Genomic DNA, 18944 nt, shown 5'->3' with positions numbered 1-18944 from the left:
AAGAGAAGAGAAGAGAAGAGAAGAGAAGAGAAGAGAAGAGAAGAGAAGAGAAGAGAAGTAGAGGCTGGACATGAGCTCATGGGGTCAGGGGAAGGGATGAGATGACAGAGCAGGAGCAGGAAGGCAAGGGAGAGTGGAGGGGGCAAGCAGCCCCTTTTATAGTGAATCAGGCACACCAGCTGTTGCCAGGTAACTGTGGGGCGGAGTTTAGACAAAATGCTAACACTTATGGTATATCTTTAAGTATTGTTTAAAAGTCAATCATTCTTTAGACCACATAGGTAAAGTTCTAGACCTTATTCCTGATCCTCAAGTATCTTTGGTGTTTGTATTGCTTAGATTTCCTTGCGGCATGCAACAAAAAGCGGTGACATTGGACTTTTATTAATAGAGAAATACGTTTAGTTCCCGGGAGATACTCGCGCACAGTTCTGCGGCCGCCTTAGTAGTGGGGGCCTTCCTGTGCTTCATCCTTAGGGTGTGTGGGCTGAGAGTGCCCCATGACTGCACAGGTAGGCTTCAGCTTTCAGTCTAGCACACAAGTGAAGCATGCTGTTACCTGAAGAGGCAAGGAAGAAGCACGTGGATGCTAAGATCAAAGCCATCTTCCTAACGTCCTGATTCTGAAGGCTCGGCTTGGTCTCCATCTGTTTACTTCCTTGCTGAGGCACGCGCCTTGGTAACTGCGCTGAAACTAGAACCAGGTCTTTCTAATCCTCAAACAGTTGCTTTTCCCTCCTTCCTCTGTCAGCAGCTCTCTGTTCTGCTGAGCACAACAGAGCACAGGTGACAACCGCTTCCTGTAGGGTCCCCAAGCTTCGGTTTACAAACCCCTTGGTTTCCAAAGCCATGAGTTAGCTTCCCGGTGCCTAACCTCCTTTTGTTCCTCTCTGCTTTGTACCTTTGCTCTATCTCAGTCTCTTCGCTCTTCCATTGCAGGTGATCTTCCCAGGGCACATAGCCAGATTGGGGTCAGGGTGTGCTGGGGTACAGAGTCCAGTGGCCAACAAACAGAATCCTGGGTCTGCCTCAGTGCTCACCGACAGAGCAGGGATGGTCTGTATCTCTCCTCTCTCTTTTCCTTTCCTCTTTTCCTCCCTGTCCCCCCTCTTCTTTCCTTCAGCTCCCACTCTTCTCTCCCCTGGTCCCTCATCTCTGCTCTAGATGTTGCTCTTTCTTTGATAACAATAGTCCCAGATATTGTAGCTTTAGGCAGTGTCACCGACCAGAAACACCCAAGGCTAGCTAAGCAGACAGCAAAGTGTAATTTTAAATTTAAAATTAGCCATCTGGACCTATTTCAGGAGTTCATAGCTGTGGGGTGGTGACCAAATGCTCACCCTGTAGAGAGTCAGAGATGTGTGCAATAGCTTAGTGAGTTTAAAAAAAAATGTTCCTGGACCCATGACTCAAGAGAAAAATGACATTGTTTCTAAAATAAGCACATTCTACATATATTCTACATACATTCTACATGATGCAAATGACTTCAAGATAACACAGTCATTTAAATATGATTTAATTTTATTTTAAAATTACTCAAAGAAATTCTTTCAGTTTAGTGGCTAGTAGGTCAGAAAGAATGGAGGAATAAGGGACCTGTGACAGAGGTCAGTCACTGTGGAAAACTAGATAAGCATCAGTTAGTCATTATTTCTATCATGGAACATTCTTTTCCAGGGGACAGTCACATGCCTTCCTCCTTCCCCAGTCCATCAATGGCCACCTCATGCCTTGCTACTCAGTGTATGTATCGTGAATGGCAGAGCATCACCCCAGAGTTCATCAGGACAAATGAGGCTCGGATCCCCCTTAGTCAGAATTAGAGCTGGAAGCAACTCCAGCTCCAGATGTGTTGGGTTGCTAGAACTGATCCTGGTTCTTGGTAACAGTGATCTTATCTGTAGCTCACTTTGATGCCTACCACTTCCTGGGGGTTTAAGTGGAAAATGGCAAAAATACCAAGCTAGCTCCTGTCTCTGGGATTCCTGTGCTATTTATTCTCTTTGCCTGGGGTCTGGCTCTGCTTTCCATGTAATGTCTGCTCTTTCCCTAAGGCAGGCATGCATGTGCTTGTCCACATACTTTGTTCTCCACTCTGTGTATGTATGTGTGTATGCATGTATGTATATGTATGCATGTATCTATCTATGTGTATATATCTATGTGTGTACATATGCATATATGTGTGAATAAATGTGTGTATGTATATATGTTATATATGTATGTATGTGTGTATATATGTATATATGCATATATGTATGTGTATGTATATATATAATTGTGTATATTGTATGTATAGATGTGTATATGTATGTGTATGTATGTATATATGTGTATGTATTCATGTATGTATATGTGTATTCATGTACGTATGTTTCTGCATATGTATATTGTGTGTGTATGTATGTGTGTATGTATATATGTATGCATGTGTGTATGTGTATTTGATAGTGTCTAAAATATGCTAAGCATTATGGTCCTCTCTAATAAGTGCCCACTGAGACAGATGAACACAGCTGCTCTCTTATGTCCAGATGTAGCTTTGTCATTGATTTTTAAGTTTCTGTTGATAATGCTATTGATACTGACCATAGGAGGCAGGGAGCCCCCTGTAGTGGCTCTCTGTGCCCCTACACACTTGTGCAGACTTCCAGGTCTCCAGGAAATCCTCAGGAACTATTTTGTGTAATGGAACCATTGTACTCTGTATAATGAGCAATCAGACCAGCACCATAACTGGTACTCTCTGAAGTCAATCATGGCCCAATAGGAAGATTGTCTTTTCACATTGATTCCCCCACCCCAAACCTCTCATCCAGCAAGTGCAAGAGCGGGGGGTTCTCTCTAACTCACTCTGGGGTCTTCCATTGGCCGGTGATAGTAGTGATGTAAGCCCTCTACTATACATACAATAAACTCAGAAGCCCATGAGTCAGCTCCTCGGTGCCTAACCTCAGAAGCCCACATGCCACAGATGAAAACCGACCCGGAACAGAGCACTGAGAAGATGCTCATGGTGAGGTACATGAAGTGTGATGTCTTTACCAAGCCTCTCCCAGCTGCAACTGTGCTGTCTCTCATCTGAGCTGTGTGTCGTTTTGTGAGTTTCTAACCAAAGCTGGGCCATGATGTAAGGGGGCACTGACAATAGCTCCAAAGGCAATGACCACCATTGGTGAGGGCAAGAGGTTGTCACAAGGTGGCAGGGAAGGCAAAGACGTGGCAGGGACAACGAAGGGATGGTGCATACGTGACTAGGAATAAAGCAAGTGATAGAAATAAATGAAAGATATTGAGTCACGGGAGGGAGGGACCATTAAAGCCAGAGTGTGACCAGCCTCACTCATTAGGAGTTACACAATCAGTTTCCATGCCTTGGTGTCCATTTGCAAAGGAATCATAGTAATACCTACTTTACAAAGTTTAAATGACCTAGTCATCAAATCCTTAGACTAATGCCTGACATGTTATAAACACCACAATCCTTCGCATGTAGAAACTTCATAGTTGGCCAAAAATGAGACTGAGCCCCTTGACTCACTCAGGAGTCTTGGTGGTAGTACCCCGGCACGTTACAGTACTTCCCCCAGCTTCACAATAGGAGTGTGTACATCTTTAAGCCTTGGAGAAAATGCTTAAAATATGGAGCCAAAGAGAAACAGCTGTTTTGCTTTTGAAAAGATTTGCCAAGCTCACATAGTTAAATTTAATGGTTGGGTGTTCTTGTCTCTGGGGAACAATGTAATTTGTGTCATTACTGCTATGAAGGGTGACTCTTTGGTGAGTGTTTCGCTTTGGTTGCCTAAAACTCCAACTAGAACAAAGGGAGTGCAAACAAACACAGGAGCAGGGATGGAGAAACTCTAACGGGGGTTGGGGGGTGGGGGGAGACGGGTCGTTACCACGCCTTCACAACACAACACAGTCAAGACAACATGTTCTGTGGGTGATGGTTTATGATTCTGGAAAGTGGCAAAGTGGCCAGAAGATGGGATGGGTACCCCACCCAGATCTCTGTGTGCTTCCTTTCAAATGTCTGCCACTCATCTTCACACCGTGAAAGAGATGTCTCCCATTTTACAAGAGAACACTAGGGCTTAAAGAGGTCCGTAGTCACGTGGCCAAGTTCATCCCATCAGCGTATTACACAGCTAGAATTTGCCTCTATGTCTGCATGAACCTAAAACCTACACCAAAGTCCTGGGTGTCTTCTCCCTGACTGGGATTATTTTTATTGAGATATAATCATATAATTTACTTCTTTTAAGTACACAATTTAGTGATTTTCATATATTCACTGTTGCAGAACCATTACCAAAATCATTCTAGAAGTTTTTCATAACTGTCCCCACTAAGAACTCCTCTATCAATCAGCTGCTGCCTCCCTTTTTATGAATATTTGCAGATTCACAGATTAATTAAAAATCTATTTGGCAATTTTTATATGTATATAATGTATTCTGGCGGTTCTCTCCTTTTCGCTTCCTCTCTTCTGCAGGGAACAGATATCCATTCTCGTAAGGGCCAGTTCCTGTTTAGACAGTATGACACTGATACAGACAGCCAACATGGGCAATATGGCTAATACTAGGAGAGTTCTGATTCAGTATAAACTGACTGATGTCCTGGAAACCCCAAAGCAAACAGTCAATGTAATCTGTTATATACCATCTCCTGGATGACTGTCAATTTCATGAGGGTTTTGTATAGCTGGTCTTGATGTCAGAGGACAGTAGTTGAACGTCCCCTTTTATCAGCCTGCCTCTGTGTGAGCTCACGCATGCTTGTGTGTGTGTGTGTGTGTTTACATGGCTACTGTGAGCTGGTTGGAGTGTGTGCCTATGACTGTCAGTGTGAGGCCCATATCTACCTGTTGGTCAGCATGGTGGCCTTTACCCAGCATGAATAAGATATGTCCCATATCTTGTAGTTTGAATAGGAGTGGCCTCCTAATCACAGGCTCAAATATTTGAATGCTTGATCATTAGGGAGTGTTGACAGGGATTAGGAGGTATGGCCTTGTTGGAGGAAGAATGTCACAGGGAGTGGGCTTTTAAGGGTTCAAATACTCATGCCAGGCTTAGTGTCTCTCTCTTCTTGTTTCTTGCTGATCCTGAAGTAGAACTCTCAACTACCTCTCTAGCACCATGTCTGCCTTCATGTCACCATGCTTTCTGTCATGCTGATAAAGGACTAAACCTCAGGGACTTAACTGGCAAGTCCCAGTTAAATGCTTTCCGTCATAAGAGTTACTATGGTCACAGTGTCTCTTCTCACCACCCAAACAGTGACTGCGACAGTCTCATGTGCCTATGACTCTCCTCACATCTTAATTTCCCAGCCATTTGCAGCCCTTTCTTTCTGGATCCAGAGCTCAAACACATCATTTTCCTATCTCTGGCAACCTTAACCCCTATTGCTATCTGTCCTTTCTCATATTCATGATGTTTGTTTTTGATTTGTGACCTGCTTAGTTTAGCCAGGATCACTTGTGTGACAATTGCATTGGAGCTGTCTGTCGGTGCCTGGTGGGGTCACCAAGGACTATACAAGAAATCACTTCAGTTTCCTTCTGATCAGCTTCCCACCTCTAGCCATAGGCACTGCTAATTTACTCTCCATCTCTATAGATGTTCCTGTTTTGAATTGGATCATACAATTCATTTTTTGGTGTCTGACTTCTTCACTTAACATATGTTTTTGAGGATCATTCATATTACTACGTGCATTAAGACTTCATCTTTTTTATCGGACAGTATTGCATTGTACAAACATCACATTCTAATTATTTATGGGTCAATTGATCGACATCTGGGTTGTTTCCACTCTTTGTCTGTTATAGATATTGCTGTTCTGTGCAGTCATGTGCAAATTGCATATGGACATGTGTTTACATTCCTCTTGGATATGTATCTTTGTATGGAATTTCTGTGTCATGTGTTAACTTTATGTCAACACTTGACAAAATGACAAGTTGTCTCCTTAGCAGCTATACCCTTTGGATCCACACCACTGAAACGTGTATCATGAAGATATTAAATGTTTATGATACTCGGGTTCATTAAATGTCTTGTTTTCTTCATATAAGAGAAAGACATTTTCCAAGTAGTCTTAAGACTTCGGTTTCAAACATGGGAGAAGAACTTGAGAATGGGGCTGCCAGCAGTAATGACAATGATGACATCACTGACAGTGAGGACCCAGGAGGAGACAGACCATCAACTGATGACCGCATCTGAGATTAGAAACTGACTTTCCCAATTGTGTAAGCAGTCAGAAATCCTAAGTCTTCAAGTTAACTGCAGAACTCTTCCCTTTAGTTGTTATTAGATGGTATGTCTCTCTGTGTGTGTGTGTGTGTGTGTGTGTGTATTCAAAAGCTCTGTAAAGTAATGATCCTTGACTCTCACTACAGAGTAATGAGTCTTCTGTAAATTGCCTTTGGGAAGTTGAAATGAAGTAAGTTGAGTTTGTTTCAATTGACATGTTTCTGGAGGTGAAAAATGAGAAAGATTCATTTGCCAGAGCACAGCTGCCAATCCCACTCTCCCCCTTCAAAGTTAACTCTCTGACCCTGGGCAGAGGAGAGGCACATCCTGCATCCATCCACCTGACTCTACTGAAATGTCTTGCCTTGAACTATAAAAGCCATTTGGACACTAAGTTTATCTGAAGAACAAAACAGAGACAGAAGTTCACAATGGGAAGGAATGGAAGCTACACACAAAAGAATGGAGTCATGAGAGGCATGAGTTATAAGAAAGTTGAAAACAGAGAAGAAAAACATGTAGAAGACAAGTACTGATCAGATGGTGGTCTTGGTGGTGGTGGTGATGATTGTGATGAAGATGGTGAAGATGGTGGTGGTGGTGATGGTGGTAGTAATGGTCTGAAGACTATGTGGTGATGATAATGTTGGTGATACATTTTTCATTGTCTTACTCCATTTTCTATAAGTACATAAAACCTTGAGACTAAATAAATCATAAAGAAAGAGATTAATTCTGACTCATGGTTCTGGAGATATAAGCATATGATTGGTTTCTAGTGCTGATGTCATGGTAGAAGGGTTTTTTTTTGTGTGTGTGTATGTGTGTGTGTGTGTGTGTGTGTGTGTGTGTGTGAGAGAGAGAGAGAGAGAGAGAGAGAGAGAGAGAGAGAGAGAGAGGCCTTGTTTCATAACAACCTAGTCATGTGAAGAATAACATGCAGATCCTTGAGAGCGAGTACTCACTCACTACCTGGAGGCAATGGTTATGTCATATTGACCTTGTAAAGACCCTCCTTCCTTTTGACACTGCCATGTTGGCAATTAAATTTCAACATGAGACAAACCCTTTCAAGCAATACCATCTGTGATAAAAATTAACTTTGCCTTTTCAGGATGAAGAGGGTCAAGTAATCCTGGGAAGTTCTGGTGACAATGACAACAGACTGGGCTCATTCAAGCAAGTGTTCTTAAATCCCAAGAGAAGGAGAAACATCACTAAGCTTCCTCCCGGCAGAGAAAAGGCTGTTGAACAAAGAAGAGATCAGGACAGATACCAGACTTTGCACTTGCAATTCTGGAAGCTGGAAAACAGAAAAATCTACAGAGGTTGAGAAAATGGGAGACATTATTTAAATGTGAGAAAAGAGAAAGCAGTTCTTATACACACTAGACTGCATGCCTTTTAATAGCACACTTTTATTATAATAATAGAGAATTATTCCAGCAAAAAAATTAAGGGCAATGTTGGTCACAGAGTAAAAAAGGGGAGGAACACATGAAGTAGCAGGGAGCAATGTTCTCTTAAAATGGATAGTCAAGTCTCAAGGATGCTAGGCTATCTGTGAAATGTCTCCCTATGAGAAGAGACGAGCTGAGCATTTCCCTGTGGAAGAGGAGCTGGGTTCCCAGGCCACCAGCACTGGTTAGTAACTTCCAAATGAGTATTTAGGTTAGGAGTCCAGTTGTAAATAAGTCTTAAACTGGGTTGTGACTGAAGATCACCTGAGGATTCTCCCAGGTCTCGGTCCTTTGCTGTGTGTTTTAGGTTGACAGAAGGTAGGAATGGTGGTCATGCCTGCAACCTTAGACTGGAAGCTGGAGGGAGATCCGGAGTTTGAGATCGACCTGAACCACATAGTGAGGCCACCTGGGCTATGTGAAGTTTTGTTTCAAAACCAAACCAAACCAAACCAAACCAAACCAAACCAAACCAAACCTACCAAACCAACCAACCAACCAAATCAACCAACCAATCGACCAACCGACCAACAAAGCAAAGTCAAAACACAAAGAGACCAGTAACCTTCAAAATTATGTGAATATAAAATGAAGCCTTTACTTTGGTTATATTTGGTGGTCTAGAGTACAGATCAATACAATTATTTTTTTTAAATATTTATTTATTTATTTATTATTGATTGTAAGTACACTGTAGCTGTCTTCAGACACACCAGAAGAGGGCGCCAGATCTCATTACAGATGGTTGTGAGCCACCATGTGGTTGCTGGGATTTGAACTCAGGACCTTCGGAAGAGCAGTTGGTGCTCTTAACCGCTAAGCCATCTCTCCAGCCCAATACAATTCTTGATAACATTAAAACTACTTTAAACACACACACACACACACACCTAATTATGGATGGTATTGTGACTTATAAACCAGAATGCTTTTAGATGAAAAATGAATAGAGAGACAGACTGAAGAAATTACATAGTTAATTTCCAGAGATATGATAGATTTGGGGGGTTGTTTTGGATTTTTTCTTTTTTCTTTTTTCCTTTTTTTTCTTTTTTATTGATATGATAGATTTTTTAAAAGCAGTAATAAAGCAAATTAAAGAACTATGTAAGAATCAATAATAGGAAAATAGACTGCAAACATAAACACAACAACAGAACAAAAGATACTAAGAAAATCACAAAAGAAGTGAAAGAGGCTTTCATTATCAAAAACTGGTAACTTAGAATTTTATAAATTCTATGTTGTCAAAAAAATAGTTCAACTAAAATGAAATAGTCAAGAAGGGTAGAAAATAATGTAGTAAAGCAAAATATTTTAAGCAAAGTAGAACAAAGAAAAGGAAAAGCAGGTATAGAAACACAACATCAAATAGAGAAGAATCCGAGGCACTGAAGCCTGTGACAAAACAATAAGAGATACAATATACAAAAACGAGGGGTGATGATACATTCTATCTCTCTAAATGACATTGTGGAGAAATACAAACTAACAACACAAAGAGACCTTATATGATCCAAAATCCTAGAAGAAACTTAATATATATTGCCCTAGCTAGCTTTGACTGTAAACTTGACACAGCCTAGAGTCACTGGAAAAAGAGCTCTCAGCTGAGGGAGTTGCCCAGGTCAGTCTGGCCAGTGGGCATGTCTTTGAGGGGATTATCTTGACTGTTTACCAATGTAGGAGGGCCTAGCCCACTGTGGGTGGTACCACTCCCTGGGCAGGAGGTCCTGGAGTGTCTAAGAAAGCTAGCTAAGCATGGCTTGTGAATTACCCAGCAAGCAGCGTTTCTCCACAGTTTCTGCTTCAAGTTTCTTGCTTTGTTCTGGTGCTCATTTTTCTCAGGAATGGACTATGACTTGGAAGTATAAATCAAAGAAAGGCTTTTCTCCATTTGCTTGCTTTTAGCCCAAGTGTTTTATTACAATAACTGAAGAAAAGAGCTTAACATGCACACACACATACACATACAAGCACAAACAGGCACACAAGCACACGCAAACATGCAAAGTTGCCAAAGAAAGTCATTACTTGCCTATCCAAAATCACCAATAAATCCCAAAGGTGCACTCCATGAACCATATTCTCTGATTATAGAACAATACCCTCACAATCATCTACAAAATACAAACCTATCAACTACTTGTAAATTAAAAAGCAAATGTCTAACTTCATTACACTCGGAATAGCTCCCAGATATTTGGGAAAAGTAAATGCAATGCAAGTCTTCTCTTAAGAGGTGAAGGATTCGGAAGGTGAGGCCTTGTGGGAAGTCCCCATGCACAATTAAATAAAATTGAGTTGACAACTAAAGTCCTTAAAAACATGTGGAGCTCTGCGTCTGATGACGCTGACTCAGACTTGGGGGCAGGCTAGTGTCTAGCCTGATACGACTATTAAAACATGTAAGTCTTTGGGCCCAGCTCAGTTCTAGACTTCTCCACTGCCTTGCAATATTTGAGCAGAACTCTTAAGGGACACCAGGCTTTCTAAAAATAGCAAATTGAAAATTAAAAGGAAGAGAAAGAGAGATAGATTTCATTCCCCAGAGCTGAAATCAATAGCCCATTTATGCCTTCTGGAAGGCATGCCATATTTGGAAATAATTCAAGATGGTCTTCTGCTTTGATTTTATGAGAGTACACAGATCCTTTCGGCAACTAATTTTAGAGTATGACATGGTAAGAATTCTTCCTTGTTGTTGGTTTGTTTTCCTAATATGATCTCCTGAGGCTCTGAGCCTAAGGTAGGCACCATCTGCCAGGTGTCTTCCCTGACAGGCAATCAAAGACACCTCTCTCTCTCTCTCTCTCTGTCTCTCTCTGTCTCTCTCTCTCTCTCTCTCTCTCTCTCTCTCTCTCTCCCTCCCTGTCCCTCTCTCTCTGTCTCTCTCTGTCTTTCTGTCTCTGTCTCTGTCTCCCTCTGTCTCTGTCTCCCTCTCCCTCTCTCTATCTCTGTCTCTCTCTGTGTCTCTGTCTCTCTCTCTGTCTCTGTCTCCCTCTCCCTCTCTCTATCTCTGTCTCTCTCTGTCTTTCTGTCTCTGTCTGTCTCTCTGTCTCTGTCTCTCTCTGTCTTTATCTCTCTCTGTCTCCTCTCTCCCTCTCCTCCTTCTCCCATGAGTTGAGCAGCCATCTTCCACAAGCTCCCTATGGTGACTACATAGATACTTTGTCTCACCAAAACTGAAACAAGGGGGACACGTGTCCATGGATCAAAGCTAGGATCTGAAATAAGTCTTCCCTCCCTTTCAGTTGTTTCTCTTGGGCATCTTGTCACAGCAAGGGGCAGCTGACTAATAAAGTCAGAATTGTTTGTTTAAACAGATTGCGTCTGATTAGATGACTTTGGACTGTCTCATTTGATAGTCACAATTGTGGGCATGATAATAACCTTCACATCACAGAAGAGAAAAGAGATTCTAGAAGAAGGGGAATGGTTTTCTGAAGGGGCCTTACAACTTGGCTTACAACTGAACCCAAGGAGAACTCTGAAGCCTCTGTTGCAGTTTCTGCAGGGTTTAGAAGAACCAAGGAGAAAGAATGCACATTTGCTGGCTCTGGCTGCTCTCATTATTTCCCATGATTCGAATCTGTACCAAGCAAGCCGATGATGACTGAGAGCCAAGCATGACTCTTTTTAATTTGTAAGCAACATATTGGCCTGATCACGATTATTTAGTAATCCTGGGTTGGCAATATACATGGAGCAACAAGTAGTTGGCTCTGCCTATGACACACAGTTGCGAAAACTATGGAAGAGGGCCACCAACTCCATGGCTCAAGCAGAAATCCAGGCAGAGGGAAATGATATCAAACAACTATGCTTGATTGACATCTGAGTGAAACAGAGTAAGGAGCTCAAAGAGTAGAGTTCAAGCCACAGTGGAAAAATGAAGTCACATGTCATCATACAGCAAAGAGGGAAGCTGGCTTCCAGGTGAATCAAGCATAAAAATGTAAAACTTTAATTGAAGTCACAGTTGGTACTTAAAATGCCACGAAACCACTGGAAGCTCATCAAAAGTTAATTATGTTTTCACCTGGAAACCCATTAAAACCTAATGAGTCAGTTGGGTCATGAGTGAATGCCAGGTTCCCACACAATAAGGATTTAAATTAGGGGGCTATCTAAGGGACCCAAGTGGAATTTCAAGACACAGCAAGATAGGAATGGATGGCCCCCTTAAAATAAATCATCCGTGTTTTCAAGGAAAGTGCGGTAAGGAGCCAGAACAGATTAGGGGAGACACTACAGGACTAAGTAGTTATAGATTTAAGTGTCATGTTCAGGAACAAGACAATCTTTTTCCCCCACAAAAGACTTTCCTAGCATAAATGCTAAGAAAAAAATTCTTTTAAAGGCAATGAATTCATTTCTGAGATGCTAGAATTTTCCCCTAAGATTGTTAGGATTTCTTCCTAAGATTGTTGAAAAATGATGAAAAGATGTATTGGGAGATGTCTCAGATGATAAAGTGCCTGGCCTGCAAGCATGGAGACCAGAGTTTAATTTCCAGCATCCATGCAGCAGGCATGTCTGTATTCTCAGTGCTGGGAAGTTGGTGACAGAAGGATCCCTGGAACTCAAAGCCAGCTGGTCTACCCTAGCATAAGCCTGTTCAGTGAGAGACCCTGCCTCAAAGATTAAGGTGGTAAGCTATTGAGATAGAACCCAACATCAACCTCTGACATTTTTATACAAACACACACACACACACACACACACAAAAACACACACATGATTCAATGAATGAATAAATAACTTAAGAAGTAGGAGTTTAAATGTGAAGTATGTGGTCCAGAGGAAGCTTTCTGCTGACAATTCACAGGAGGAAAGAGAAAGCTTACACAGCCAATGCCATTCAAAACAATACCTGCACAGTAAGTCTGTCTGGGGTGATGTTGAGATAATTCCATGGGTTTTCTTTTGATTAATATTCATCTAGTTTATCGTTTTTCCACTCATCCAACATTAATCATCAGTCTCTGTTAAAAGCACATGATTATCTCTTAGAAACACATGCCGTTACAGAGCTGTCTTGTAACTGAAGAGCTAAGTCCATGGACATTTCTTAATTTATGGATTAGATTCATGTGGTTTTTTCCTGATTGTTTTTTTGTGTGTGTGTGTGTGTGGCTTGTTTTGTTTTCCACTGCATACATCATTTCTTCGCAGTTCACAGCTTCTTATGACATAAGAACTCTCCCCTTCTACCTTATTTTGGAAGTTATATATACTCTGTCTATCCAAGTCGGTTGTTATTCAATATTATCCCGTCAACCGACATTCAGGGTGCCTCTCTGCTCTCACATTCCATTGCCAAGCATTTTAGTCCACTTTGTTATGTATTTATAGCTCCATGGAGTATTTTAATTATGCTTTATTCCTTCAGTATTAGCCTGAATTTGCCCAAGTTTGCCAGATATCTCGTCTTTGAGTCCATTGTTTACATCAGACCTTCTGTCTTGGGTCATTTTGTTTTGACTGAAGAATATCCTTTAGAATTTTTCTTACTAAATATCTAAATGGAACAAACTGTCTGTTTTGGTTGTTTGAAAAGATCTTCTTTCTCTAACTCTCTTATTCTTTAAAGATGCTGTAGCTGGGTCTTAGTTTTCTTCACTCTTGGTGAAGAGCTGTTGCTTTCTGGCATCCACAATGTCTCCGTGAGCAAAGAGCTCACAGCTCTAGAGAAGCTTTGACTTTTCTCGGTGGAGATCTCTAGTATATTTTCATGGAAATACACATGCTGCTGGCTTTTATCTTGTTGTATACAATAAGATCCGTCTCCTGCATTGTGTCAGCTCTGTTTACAAATGGTATGTTTGACCCTTTGGGGGTCAAACATCACTTTCAAGGGGTTGTCTAAGACGATTGGAAAACAGATACTCACATTACAATTCATAACTATAGCAAAATTACAGTTATGAAGTAGCAATGAAAATAATTTTATGAATGGGGTCATCACGACATGAGAAACTGTACTAGAGGACCACAGCATCAGGAAGGCTCAGAACTACTGGTGTAGTCTATAAGCTCAGAGCTGCAATCTTTAAATGCTCTGCCAGTTCCTTCTGTCTCTCGTGTCTCTGTTTACCTTGCTTATTACTTTCCTGGTTCTTAAATCTTCTTACTGTCTCTTCAGGTTTTTCCTTTATTTTTTAATTAAAGAAAGAAAAAAAGAACACCAAGTCATGGGTTTCATGGTGACATGTCTAAGCACACTTTGTCTCTGTTGACCTTTCTCTCCCCCACCTCAGCTCCCTGCCCACCTCTTGCTGGTCATCCTAGTCCCTCAAATAGCCCCTACATGGCCTTTATGCCATGCATATTCTATTATTCTCTTCACTTCACACTTTTAGACCTCCTTGAGCCATTTCATGATCCCTTCCCTAGCTTCACACATGCAAATACACACATACAAATACACACACACACACACACACATATACACACACACACACATCTAATATTCATATCTGAAAGAAAACATACCACCTTTGTCTTTCTGAATCTTGGTTACTTCACTTAATACAATAATTTCCAATTCTCTATTTGTTTCCTACAAAGGTGACTCTTCTCTTCCTGAAATCATTTTTTCCCTCTCACTTTCAGTTTCATTATTTCTCTTTGGATGTCTTACTTACCTGCTTTACGATGGAGGAATATTTAGTTTTCTATGTAGCTGGTACTACTATCAATCTGGGATCACTCTTTTGAGTGACATGTAAAAATACGTTTTTTAAATTTATGTATATTGTCTTGTGTGTCAGTGTCACATGTATCTGTGTGTCTTCAAGGGTAGGAGGCATCGGATACCTTGGAGCTGGAGTTAGGTAAGCCTTATGAGGTGGGCACTGGGAACTGAACTTGGATCCTTCAGAAAAGCAGCAAGTGCTCTTAACCATTGAACCCTAATTTGACATGTTTAATGGCATGAATTATATAAATTGGGATTGTATATTCACAAAGGGCAGTGTGTGGCCACCAATTCTCAGACTTTTCTTCTTAAACTTACTGGCTCCAGACAGTCCTTTCCTTCACTGTCGCCTGGAAGGGACGGAGAACATGGACATTTCCCTGTGGATATAAGCATTAGGGTCAAGAGTTCATGGAAGAGCTTCCTATTAAATTACATCTTACCCAGGTCCTGGCTATTCCTGGTCTCCTCTAAACCTACAAGACACTGAACATCATGCTCAACTTCGGAGCAAACACATCTTCACCTTTGATTCAGCATGCCTGTCCTGGCTTCAGTTTCAGTCTGAAGATTTGGATTTCTTACTTCCTTCTCAGCTTATCATGTCTTTAAGATGATAGTTACTGTTTTTTGTTTGTATTTTATCCATCTTTTAAATTGTTTTAGTTAGAAAGTAGTCAGGCCATATATAAAAATATCCTTAATATCAAACAGATGATGGTTACCAATGAAAGAGCCTGGGGGAAAATATAGATGAATCAGTCAACAGGCAATAGAAACACACCATCTTGTGCAATTGGAAAGTAATTTATAAGACTTGCAGTATCTGCCTCTAAATAACAGTGTGGCCTGGGTTTTATTCTGAAATCCTTTAATATATGCTCATACTGCCTCAGCCTTTGGGCCCTAGTAAAGTTTTAGTGAATTCTTTGAATTTGAAGTACAAGAAAATCAACTGTTTCTTTATTGCTTGGTTTATTGATCACCCACACTACGCATTCCAGGGATTCTTTTTTATACAATAAAATTTGACACAATTTAAAATAATTTCTCAATACATGAGGGACTAGACTTGTTGTAAATTTCATTCAAGCTTTGATTTTTCAAGATTGATACGGAAGACTTTTATTATCTCAGTACCAAAGAGAAGAACTTTTCTCTGCTTTAGGCCCAAGCCATATTATGAATTCTCATAACAAAGTTGAGTGTTTCTATATAGTTTTTAGTAATGTTAATAGAACATGTTCAACCAGATTCAGTGTTTGATAATGTCTGAGTTTTCATGTCTTAGTGTAGTGTCCTGCTGCTGTGATAAAATACCCTGACAAAAGCAACAAGAGAGAAAGCGTGTGTTGGGCTCACAATTCCAGGTTATAGTCCATCCCAATTGCTGGAACGTAAGGCAGAAGAGTAGCATCTACAGCAGAGAAGCAGAGAAGGAAGGTGAATGCCAGTGCCCAGCTCACCTTCTCCACTCCAATCCAGGATCCCTTGCATAGGGAATGGTGCCACCCACAATGGGCAATTCTTCCCACCTCAATTAATGCAATCAAGACCATTCTCTCTACTTTTTACAATACCTTCCTGAGAATCATTCCTCAGATGATTCTACACTGTGTCAAGTTGAGAATTCAAACTAGCCATCGCACCATAGGGGTAGGATTCCTGGCTTTGGTGGTGAGCTCCGGCAACCTACACAGATGAAGATTATATTCAATCATGGCGGCTGTTTAGATGTTTCCATATTGCATTCCTTCATGCTATCTGTCTTGGGATTTTCAATAGTAAAACGCATCTCAGTTTCTAAGGAGTCCTTTGTGGCTTCCTCAAATACTAACAGCTTTAAATGTATGGATGAAGCTGGGCATGGTGGCACACACTTTTAATTCCAGCTCTAGGGAGGCACATGTAGTTGGAACTCAGTCAGTTTGAGACTAGTCTGCCCTACATAGTGAGTTCCAGGACAGGCAGGACTACATGGTGAGAGCCTGTCTCAAACAAACAAACAAGCAAACAAACAAACATACATCTGGATGAATGTTTGCTTTCTTATTTTACCTCATTCTCACTCTTTCCCCATCTGAATTTTTTCTCCTTCCTACTTGACTCTGTCTCCTCATCCATCTTCCTTTTCTTCTTCTATGCTTACATTCAGAAGTCAACTTTGCTTTTGGTAAGACTTGAAGCTTTTCACTGAAGTTTTGTGCTGAAATCTTATCTTCTACCTTCATGTTATTAAATTGAATATTTTATACTTAAAAACAATTACTTCTACTTAATCTTTGTTAATCTGGCATGAGTATAGCCTTTGAGTTTATAAGATCAATAATTTTGGCTGATCTGAATAATGATTATAATCTTTGCAAAATTATTCACATAGCTCATATATTATTCATGTGAATGTCTTGTATTTAATAAGTATAATCATAGAAATGTTAAAGATACAGTTATGGGAATGAATGGTTTGAACTGAACCATTGCTTTATGTAAGTTCTTCCATTTAACTGAATAGATTTTATGACTTATTTCAAATTCTTTATTTGGCTTTTCTTCTTTTTGGCAATTCTTTCACTTTTCATGTTGTTAGGATCCTAGGTGTTCCTTGACTAGTTTATGTTTAGGAGATTGTGTTTGAAGCTCAGTTCTCAGGCCCCACTAGCTGCATTGGGTGCTCAGTAGTTGGCTGTAGTCATGACTTCCTACTAAGGTATAGGTTATCAACACTGAAAGTCCTATAAGGAACAGCCTTACTCTCCTCCATCTTTTTTGCACCACAGGGGACAAGCTGTAGTACCAATAGACACTGAAATCATACTGTGTGTCTCTCTGTGTTCATTTGTTTTGCATTTTTATAATAAAGTAGCCAAGGCTGGGTGACATGAAAAAAAAAAAAACCAAACAGGCTTGGTTCACTCCAATTTGGAGGAGCAGGGGCCACATATAAGACTGGCCTTCTTGCTATTAGAATCCTGAGGTAGGATAAGACATAATATAGAAGATGGAGCATGCATACGTGTTTTTTCTGGTCTCTCCTTCCTCTTACACAACTGTCAGATTTTTACTACAAATTGGGCCCAAAACCAAAGGTCATGGGCCTCGGGTGGGGGACGATTCTGTTGTAGTTTTGCTAAATGGATATGGTGCCAAGTTATCACCTAAATACTTATGTTTATGCCTGTAGATCCATGCTGCTCTCATGGTGATCAGAGAAGTTTCTTTGGCAGTGGATTACAGTTAATTCTGAGAGTCATGCCAGGTCAAAGTATGGAGGACAAGTGACTTTGAAGTGGTCTACTCTAAGTGAACATCTGTATCACATTCTCCAAGACTCAGGAGCAAGGCAGATGGGTAGAAGTGGGGTCGTTTGGATAGGTTTGGGCGCCATTGACTCATGTGTTGGGATGTTCACTCACAGGGAGTGACACTATTAGGAGGCATGTCCTTGTTGTAATAGGTGTATCCTTGTTAGAGGAAGTACGTCATTGTGGGGACTGGCTTCAAGGTCCTATGCCCAAGCTCTGCCCAGTGTGGAAGAGACCTTCCTGCTGGCTCCCTGCAGAAGTCAATCACTGCTGCCTGTGGATCAAGAACTCTCAGCTTTTCCAGAACCATGACTGCTTAGATGCTGCAATGCTTCCAGACATGATGATAATGGACAGAACCTCTGCAACTGTAAGTCAGCCCCAATTATATATTTGCTTTGGTCGCGGTGTCTCTTCACAGCAATAAAACCTTAACTAAGATAGGAAGAGAGTGTGAAATGTGTCTTCTGGGTACACCATGGCATTTACACTCAGGATTTATGGTAGCTGTGGCTATGTGCACAAGACTTAGCTGTCAACATTCCAGCATGGGTGGGGGAGGGGCACATGAGACTGACTCCCAGGCAGGGAACTATGGGGAGTCAGTGGCTGCTAGAGGAGAGGGAATCATTGTTAAATCATTGTTCTGTGGTCAGGAGTACTCTGGAAGGTGCTGGCTAGAGGGCTGATTCCTGGCCTCTGGAGTTCACTTACTTCTGTGCGATGCTCATGGAGGAATTTCACAGCAATGAGGCTGTTGTAATATTCTGTGGTTATTGCGTAGTTAAAACTACCAACTTATGTCTGACATTTCTATAGGGAAAACTAGGAAGTACAGCGATGCTTCCTCTGAGGGCTCTAGGAAGGCCCCTTCCTTCGTCCCGGGACTTGCCTGTAGCTGCATCACTCTGACTGCCCCGTGATCCCGTGCCATCTCCTTTGTGTGTCTCCCTAACTCTTTACTGAGCACCAATCGCTGGATGTGGAGGTCACTCTCATCCAGTGTGGCCTCATGTGAACTAGATCCCGTGTATAGAGACCCTCTTCCAAATGGGGCCACTAGAGGAACTTTTGAGGACATACTTTCTGGAGTGACACAATTTAAGGCAACTCAGGGATAAAAAAGATTAAAAGTTTACATTAGCTTCTCTCTATTAGAAAAAAATCTTAACCTGATTTGAGACAAGAAAACACATGAAAATAGCAT

General features: G+C 41.1%; 1 long non-coding RNA gene across 1 annotated transcript; it reads left to right on the top strand.

The window, feature by feature from the left end:
- Positions 1-655: 655 nt before the first annotated feature.
- On the top strand, positions 656-7658 carry LOC116084874. Its single transcript, XR_004116299.1, has 2 exons — positions 656-786; positions 7387-7658. It is a non-coding gene; the product is annotated as an uncharacterized LOC116084874 (long non-coding RNA).
- Positions 7659-18944: the final 11286 nt, after the last annotated feature.

The sequence above is a fragment of the Mastomys coucha genome, unplaced genomic scaffold (genome assembly GCF_008632895.1).
Source record: "Mastomys coucha isolate ucsf_1 unplaced genomic scaffold, UCSF_Mcou_1 pScaffold9, whole genome shotgun sequence".
NCBI classification, from domain to species: domain Eukaryota; kingdom Metazoa; phylum Chordata; class Mammalia; order Rodentia; family Muridae; genus Mastomys; species Mastomys coucha.
The sequence above is the reverse complement of the archived record's forward strand: the minus strand, read 5'-3'. Positions and strand labels throughout refer to the sequence as shown.